Source organism: Budorcas taxicolor, chromosome 21 (assembly GCF_023091745.1).
Source record: "Budorcas taxicolor isolate Tak-1 chromosome 21, Takin1.1, whole genome shotgun sequence".
Classification (NCBI taxonomy): Eukaryota; Metazoa; Chordata; class Mammalia; order Artiodactyla; family Bovidae; genus Budorcas; species Budorcas taxicolor.
This window is the reverse complement of record NC_068930.1, coordinates 516,510-525,158: the sequence shown is the minus strand read 5'-3', so window position 1 is coordinate 525,158 and position 8,649 is coordinate 516,510. Positions and strand designations below refer to the sequence as shown.

The following is an 8,649-nucleotide window of genomic DNA, read 5'->3' as shown; positions in this document are numbered from 1 at the left end:
CATCTCCGCAACCCAGGCAACTGCTGGTCCAGCCAACGGCTGCCCACTGCGCAGGGGCCCCTGCGCCCGCGCCAACCGGGGCACGCTGGGATTGGTAGTTCCCACGCCCTTGAGGCTTACCGCGGGGCGCGGCAGGGTCGGAGGGTTCCCCACTTATCCACCCTTAATGCCAATGCCCAACCCCCACCCCCGCCCCCGAGGCGCCTGCGTTTTTCACTTCAATTCCCTTCTTTCGCTCAGTCCTGTCCGACTCTGTGACCCCCACGGACTGCAGCACACCAGGCTTCCCAGTCCATCATCAACTCCCAGAGCTTGCTCAGACTCATGTCCATGGAGTCAGTGATGCCATCCAACCATCTCATCCTCTGTAGTCCCCTTCTCCTCCTGTATTCAATGTTTCCCAGCATCCGGGTCTTTTCCAATGAGTCAGTTCTTTGCATCAGGTGGCAACATCAGTCCTTCCATTGAATATTCAGGACTGATTTCCTTTAGGATGGACTGGTTGGATCTCCTTGCAGTCAAAGGGACTCTCAAGAGTCTTCTCCAACACCACAGTTCAAAAGCATCAGTTCTTCATTGCTCAGCTTTCTTTATATAGTCCAACTCTCACATCCATACATGTCTACTGGACAAACCACAGCTTTGACTACAAGGACTATTGTTGACAAAATAACATCTCTGCTTTTTAATATGCTGTCTAGGTTGGTCATAACTTTTCTTCCAAGGAGCAAGCGTCTTTTAATTTCATCTGCAGTGATTTTGAAGCCCAAGAAAAGAAAGTCTGTCACTGTTTCCATTGTCTCCCCATCTAGTTGCCATGAAGTGATGGGACTGGATGCCATGATCTTCGTTTTTTGAATGTTGAGTTTTAAGCCAGCTTTTCCACTCTCCTCTTTCACTTTCATTAGAGGCTCTTTAGTTCCTCTTCACATTCTGCCAAAAGGGTGATATCAGCTGGATATCTGAGGTTATTGATATTTCTCCCAGCAATATCAATAACATCAGATATGTGCAGACGACACCACCCTTATGGCAGAAAGTGAAGAGGAACTAAAACGTCTCTTAATGAAAGTGAAAGAGGAGAATGAAAAACTTGACTTAAAGCTCAACATTCAGAAAACTAAGATCATGGCATCTTGTCCCATCACTTCATGGGAAATAGATGGGGAAACAGTGGAAACAGTGTCAGACTTTTTTTTTTTGGCTCCAAAATCACTGCAGATGGTGATTGCAGCCATGAAATTAAAAGACGCTTACTCCTTGGAAGAAAAGTTATGACCAACCTAGATAGCATATTCAAAAGCACAGATAGTACTTTGCCGAAAAAGGTCCATCTAGTCAAGGCTATGATTTTTCCAGTGGTCATGTATGGATGTGAGAGTTGGACTGTGAAGAAAGCTGAGCACCGAAGAACTGATGCTTTTGAACTGTGGTGTTGGAGAAGACTCTTGAGAGTCCCTTGGACTGCAAGGAGATCCAACCAGTCCATCCTAAAGGAGATCAGTCCTGGGTGTTCATTCGAAGGACTGATGCTGAGGCTGAAACTCCACCTCATGTGAAGAGTTGACTCATTGGAAAAGACTCTGATGCTGGGAGGGATTGGGGACAGGAGGAGAAGGGGACGACAGAGGATGAGATGTCTGGATGGCATCACCGACTTGATGGACATGAGTTTGGGTGAATTCTGGGAGTTGGTGATGGACAGGGAGGCCTGGTGTGCTGCAATTCACGGGGTTGCAAAGAGTTGGACACGACTGAGCAACTAAACTGAACTGAATCTTAATTCCAGCTTGTGCTTCATCCAGCCCAGCATTTCGCATGATGTACTCTGCATATAAGCCAAATAAGCAGGGTGACAATATACAGCCTTGACATACGTCTTTCCCAATTTGGAACCAGTCCACTGTTCCATGTCTGGTTCTAACTGTTGCTTCTTAACCTGCATACAGATCTCAGGAGGCAGATAAGGTGGTCTGGTATTCCCATCTCTTGAAGAATTTTCCAGAGTATGTTGTGATGTACACAGTCAAAGGCTTTGGCGTAATCAGTAAAACAGAAGTAGATGTTTTTTCTGGAATTATCTTGCTTTTTCAATGATCCAGCAGATGTTGGCAATTTGATCTCTGGTTCCTCTGCCTTTCCTAAATCCAGCTTGAACATCTGGAAATTCACGGTTCATGTACTGTTGAAGCCTAGCTTAGAGAATTTTGAGAATTACTTTGCTAGCTGTGAGATGAGTGCAATTGTTTGAACATTCTTTGGCATTGCCCTTCTTTGAGATTGAAATGAAAACTGACCTTTTCCAGTCCTGTGGCCACTGCTGAGTTTTCCAAGTTTTCTGGCATATTGAGTGCAACACTTTCACAGCATCATCTTTTAGGATTTAAAATAGCTCAACTGGAATTCCATCACCTCCACTAACTTTGTTCATAATGATGCTTCCTAAGGCCCATTGACTTTGCATTCCAGGATGTCTGGCTCTAGGTGAGTTATCACACCATTGTGGTTATCTGTGTCATAAAGATCTTTTTAATGTAGTTCTTCTGTGTATTCTTGCCACCTTTGCTTAATATCTTTTGCTTCTGTTAGGTGCATATCATTTCTGTCCTTTATTGTGCCCATCTTTGCATGAAATGTTCCCTTGGTATCTCTAATTACAGCCTAGCTTTGATTTTACATTATTGTCAGGGCGAGGGAAAGTGAGGCTTTGCCTAACCCAAACAAAAGTAGGGGAAAAGCCCAGTTGCAGAAGTCTATAGGCAATATAGGACTGCAACGACGTGGGCTTGAGAATGGCCAGAGAGAAACAGCAGCTTCTGAAGCCCCTCGTCAATAGCATTTTGAGCAGCTTCTGCACAGGTAAGCCTCAGGGCCAGCAATCTGGCCAGAAAGGGGGTAGGTCATGCAGTCTGCCTCTGGATGTTTCGTCATTCAGCAAGCTCACTGCCATTTTATTTGGTGGGACTGACGGCCATCTGTGGGGTCCTGCGCCTCCCTTCACCAGGGTCCTGCGGAAATGGAATGAAGTGGGTGACACTGGGCAGGCTGAGAGGTCGACCTCTGGCTTTTTGAGATAATGGAGCTCTGCCCGCCACTGAAAGAGGCGACCGTGAATAACACTACATGATACCGATGTTGGGGTTCTATACCTGTCTTACTTGTACAATTTTTTGTCACTTAATTGTTATTAGGTGACAGGTGCTGTTATTGAATATACATGAGTCCACCTGCAATGCAGGACAAGTGCCACCCACAGGTTCGCTCCTTGGGTGGGGAATATCCCCTGGAGGAGGAAATGGCAACCCACTCCAGTATCCTTGCCTGGAGAATTCCATGGACAGAGGAGCCTGATGGGCTGCAGACCATGGGGTCACAAAGAGTCAGACACGACTGAGAGACTGAGCACAGAATTGAAAGGATTTTCTCCTGTCGTTCACCTGTTCAAAAAATCCTTAGTTTGCTCAGCTGCAAAATGGGGAGAATAAGACTACCTTCCCATCGGTTTCCTGTGAGAATTGTATAGACAGGCTGAATGATGAACTGATGCTCAAAAAACGGTTAAAGAGGACACATCCCAAAGTCCTTACCTTGGTGTTTGAAGTCCAAACAACCCCCAGCTGTCCCTCCAGGCTTTATTCTTGTCCTCACAGCTTTCTAAACCCTCTTGTGAACAGGCTATGCACCCCATGAATTTATGCACCCTCTTCATTTATCTGACTAGTTTTTCCTTCAACTTTCCCTTAATACAACCCCTTCTCTGACCACAGAAACCCACAAAGAACCCTCACTCCCTTTTTCTGCATAGCATCTATCAAAGAAAGAGGCAGGGGCCTCCTGGCAACCCCATCACCACACCAAAACTCTGAGGTACATGTCTTGTTTTAACATTTTGAATACAAAATATTTTAAAATCATTGAAAAAATGAAAGTTGCTCAGTCATGTCCAGCTCTTTGCGAACCCATGGATTATACATTTCATGGACTTCTCCAGGCCAGAATATTGGAGTGGGTAGCTGTTCCCTTCTCCAGGGCATCTTCCCAACCCAGGGAAGAACCCAGGTCTCCTGCATTTCAGGTGGATTCTTAAACATTAAACACCTCCCTATTCCCCCTCTGCCCCTGGTAACCACCATTCTACTTTTTAAATATTTATTTATTTGGCTGCACCCGGGGCTTCCCTGGTGGTTCAGCGGTAAAGAACCCGCCTGCAATGCAGGACACCTGAATTCAATCCCTGGGTTGGGAAGAGCCCCTGGAGAAGTAAATGGCAACGCACTCCAGGATTCTTGCCTGGAGAATTCCGTGGATAGAGGAGTCTGGCAGGCTACAGTCCATAGGGTCACAAAGAGTTGGACATGACTGAGCGACTAAAACCATCACAACCTATCTGGCTGTGCCAGGTCTTAGTCGAAGAACACAAGATCTTCCATCTTTGTTTTGGCATGTCAGAGCTAGTTCCCTTGACCAGGGGTTGAACCCAGGCCCCCTGCATTGTCAGCATGTAGTCTTAGCCACTGGACCACCAGGGAAGTCCCCCTGCTTCCATCTTTTGATTCCTGTGAATCATGCTGCTCTGAATGTGGTGTACAGATATCCAGTCGATTCTCTACTTTCAGTTCCTTTGGGTGTCTTTGCAGAAACGGAATTGCTGGATCACATGGTAATTCTATGTGTAATCTTTGAAGGAAGTTCCTTTGGAACTTTAGCCTCTATTGTAAGTCACCTCCATAGTGCTGGCCTCTGTTTCTTCTTCTACAAAATATGAGACGGAGGGGAAAGATGAAATGAGAGGGGAGGCTGAGATAAGGCAGGGCTTAAGGAGGTCTAAGAAGCTCAGAAATTCGTGAACACCTGGGAAAGTGAAGTGAAAGTGCTAGTCGTTCAGTCATGTCCGATTCTTTGTGACTCCATGGATTGTAGCCCACCAGGCTCCTCTGTCCATGGGATTTTCCAGACAAGAATAATGGAGTGGGTTGTCATTTCCTCCTCCAGTGGATCTTACTGATCCAGGGATTGAATCCAGGTTTCCTGTATTGCGGGCAGATTCTTTACCGTCTAAGCTACCGCAAACGTGCTGGTTGCCCTTCCTTGAGTCTCACTGAGTGTAAGGAGGAAAGCTTTCTTTATTACAAAAAGGAAATGCACAACTTGATTTTCACTGGATATTGGGCCTGGGGACCCCTAGAGTTAGAGGGTGGAGGATGGGTGGCCAAGGTTGCACCAGTTGGCCTGGTGGCATGGTTGGGACCCCTCTGCTTCACTGCGTCCCAGTCCAGCATTTCCTCCTCTCTTCCCTCCAATTCTCAGTTTGCCTGTCTGTATTCAGAAGAAGAAGGTGAAGCCAGGGTTGAAGTGTGTCTGCAATCCAAACACTCTCGAAATTGTAATAAGAAAATTGCCTTGAGGGGAACTGTAGCATCTTCCAGTGTCACCATGGACATGGCTGAGATGAGCACTCTGAAGACCCTGGTACTCCTGTCTTCTTTTCTCCTCCCTCTGGGTGTACTAGCCGAAGCTAAACCCCACTCCTTAGTGGTCTGGGGAGATCTTTGTAGCCAACACTTTCTTTCTTCTATTTCCCTTAAAACTCTCCAAGGTCATCCACTGCCTCAGGATCAAGCCCCAGGTGCAAACACCTTAACAAGACCTGTGTGGTCCTGGCCTGCTCTTGCTTCAGTCTACCTCTCTGGTCTTGATTACCCATCCCCTCCTGCACTAGATGCTCCAGCCACATTGGGCTAGAAAGAGCAAAGCCCAGTGGACTTTCAAGCTTCCAGGATGCCACATGCACTTTTTGTTTTTCTTCTTTTTTTCTTGGCCATGCTGCTCAGCATGCAGGATTTTAGTTCCCCAACCAGGGATCAAACCCACGGCCCTTGAAGTGGGAGTGCAGAATCTTAACCACTGGACTGCCTGGGAAGTCCCTCACAGTTAACGTTTAAAGACACTGTGAGAGATGGGAGGTCCAGAGATGATGGCCCAGCACTGTCCTCAGTCTTGGTTGGCTGAAAAGGAATTAAGTATCATTGGAAGGGCTTGGTGCTCCAGGGCCAGGCAGACATGTGAAGGGACCAGGGCTGCCTGAGAGACTAGAGGTCTGACCTCAGGGGAGCCACTGCCGGGCAGGCAGGCCCAGCACCACCAGCTCTTCTGACTTTATGTAAAAAGGAACCAGAAATCTGGATTTTAAGCAGAAAGGCCTGATTTACAAATGTTGACAACTCTTTTAAAATGCCAGTATGTGTCGACTGAACAAAACCCACCTGTGGGTCACTTGTAACCTGCAGACTGCCAGTCTTCACCTCTGGAGTAGATTGAGTCAGTCCCTGAACCTTGCAGGATGGGTTCAGTGGGTGGGGACAGGCCTCCATGCCCTCCTGCTGTCTCAGATCTGGTGGGAAGAGTTGTGCCACCAAGAGTGAGAGCAGGTGCTCCATGCCTGTCACCAAAGACACCCCTCCCTGGCATCCAGCACCTCCCAACCTGAGTCCCCCAGTCCTCAAGGAATTAGCACCTGATCTGGTGGGTCAGACCAGGATGCCAGGCTAGGACATAAAGGGAGTGGTGGCTCAGGCAGTGATGGGAGGGGAGCAGGTGGCAATAGTGAATGGAGTCAAGTCTAGAGTCCAGCCTCATGTGCCCGTGTCCCTGGGGGTTGTTCTGAACCCCTCACCCTTTGTCTCTGTGGCCAATGTTTCTCATAATAGCGTCAATTTGATCTCTTGTGTCTGAAATTCGTAGTGTATGTACTATTGACACTTTTATCTTTCTGTTTTCTTTTTTACAGTATGAAAGTGAAAGTGTTAGTCACTCAGTTGTGTCTGACTCTTTGATACCCCACGGACCCACTAGGCTCCTCTGTCCATGGGATTCTCCAGGCAAGAACATTGGAGTGAATAGCCATTCCCTTTAGGGATCTTCCCGAACCAGGAATTGAACCTGGGTCTTCTCATTGTAGGCAGATTCTTTACCATCTGAGCCACTAGGGAAGCGTCTTTTACCGTATAGAGCTTCTCATTTAGTTTTCCAAGTGAACGTTAAAATCAGCTTGTCTGACTGCAAGAAGAAAAAAAAGTGCTTCTATTTCTTATGGGATCATGTTAAATCTACAAATGAGCTTAGGAAGGAACAATAAGTACAGTCCTCCACATATAGGACATAGTGTGTGAGATTCTACTTGTGTGCCTTTTGGAGATAGTATCATTTTCCCATATATGTGTTTCACACATCTCAAGTTCACTTCTCAATACTTTTGCTTTAATTAACATTATAAATGAAATATGCTCTTTCATTATGTCTTCTAACTTCCTTTTGTTTCTTGTCGTTGTTCAGTCATGAAGTCGTGTCCTACTCTTTGTGACCCCATGGACTCCAGCATGCCCATATCCTTCATGTCCTTCACCATCTCCTAGAGTTTGCAAACTATGTCCATTGAGTTGGTGATGCCATCCAACCATCTCATCCTCTGTCATCCCTTTTTCCTCCTACCCTCAATCTTTCCCAGCATCAGGGTCTTTTCCAATGAGTCTGCTCTTTGCATCAGGTGGCCAAAGTATTGGCCAATGAGTCCTTTAGCATCAGTCCTTCCAAAGAATATTCAGGGTTGATTTCCTTTAGAATTCAATGATTTGATCTCCTTGCCAGTTCAAGGGACTCTCAAAAGTCTTCTCCAGCACCACAATTCAAAAGCATCCGCTTTTGTTTCTGCATGAAGGCTGTTTTTCACGTGTGTCAATTTTACATCCTTTTTGTTCATGCTGTTCACAGACTATGCCTGGCCGTCTGCTTCCCTCTTGTGGGGACATGGGTGCATTGCCCATTCTGGCCCCTGTGGTTGGATGCACCCTTTGCTTCAACTGCCTTTTACCAAAACTCCATTCGTTCTTGACCCACTGGAACTCATCTTCTAGTAATCTTCTCATGAAAGATCCATCCATTTGATTAGTATTTCCAGAACTCATACATGTTTTTAAATGATGCGTCCGTAGCCTTTATCCATGAAGAAATAGCCTCAGTTCAGTTCAGTTCAGTCGCTCAGTCATGTCTGACTCTTTGCGACCCCATGAATTGCAGCACGCCAGGCCTCGCTGTCCATCACCAACTCCCGGAGTTCACTCAAACTCATGTCCATAGAGTCGGTGATGCCATTCAGCCATCTCATCCTCTGTCGTCCCCTTCTCCTCCTGCCCCCAATCCCTCCCAGCATCAGAGTCTTTTCCAATGAGTCAACTCTTCTCATTAGGTGGCCAAAGTACTGGAGTTTCAGCTTCAGCATCATTCCTTCCAAAGAACACCCAGGTGCTCGCTTCGGCAGCACATATACTAAAATTGGAACGATACAGAGAAGATTAGCGTGGCCCCTGCGCAAGGATGACACGCAAATTCGTGAAGCGTTCCATATTTTTTCCCACTGGGACCGTCTCCCCGATGGCTCCCCCCGGTAGCACTTGTCCTTCTAGAAGCTTCACTCCCTCTGTCGCCCCAGCCCTGCCCGGCGCCCTCTGCAGGGGCCATCGCTGTGTCCTGTGCGCCTCCCAGCCAGACGCTGCGCTGCACCAAGGCGTTTTTTTATACTCAACTTTAGTATTTTTACTATTATGAGACTATCCCTCCAAATTCTTCAATAAAAATTGCTTTTCAAAAAAAAAC

General features: G+C 46.8%; 1 non-coding gene across 1 annotated transcript; it reads left to right on the top strand.

Annotated features, from left to right (window-relative positions):
* The first annotated feature begins 8,298 nt into the window (after positions 1–8,298).
* Positions 8,299–8,405, top strand: LOC128067151 (U6 spliceosomal RNA). The gene has a single exon (XR_008201353.1). It is a non-coding gene; the product is annotated as a U6 spliceosomal RNA (small nuclear RNA).
* Positions 8,406–8,649: the final 244 nt, after the last annotated feature.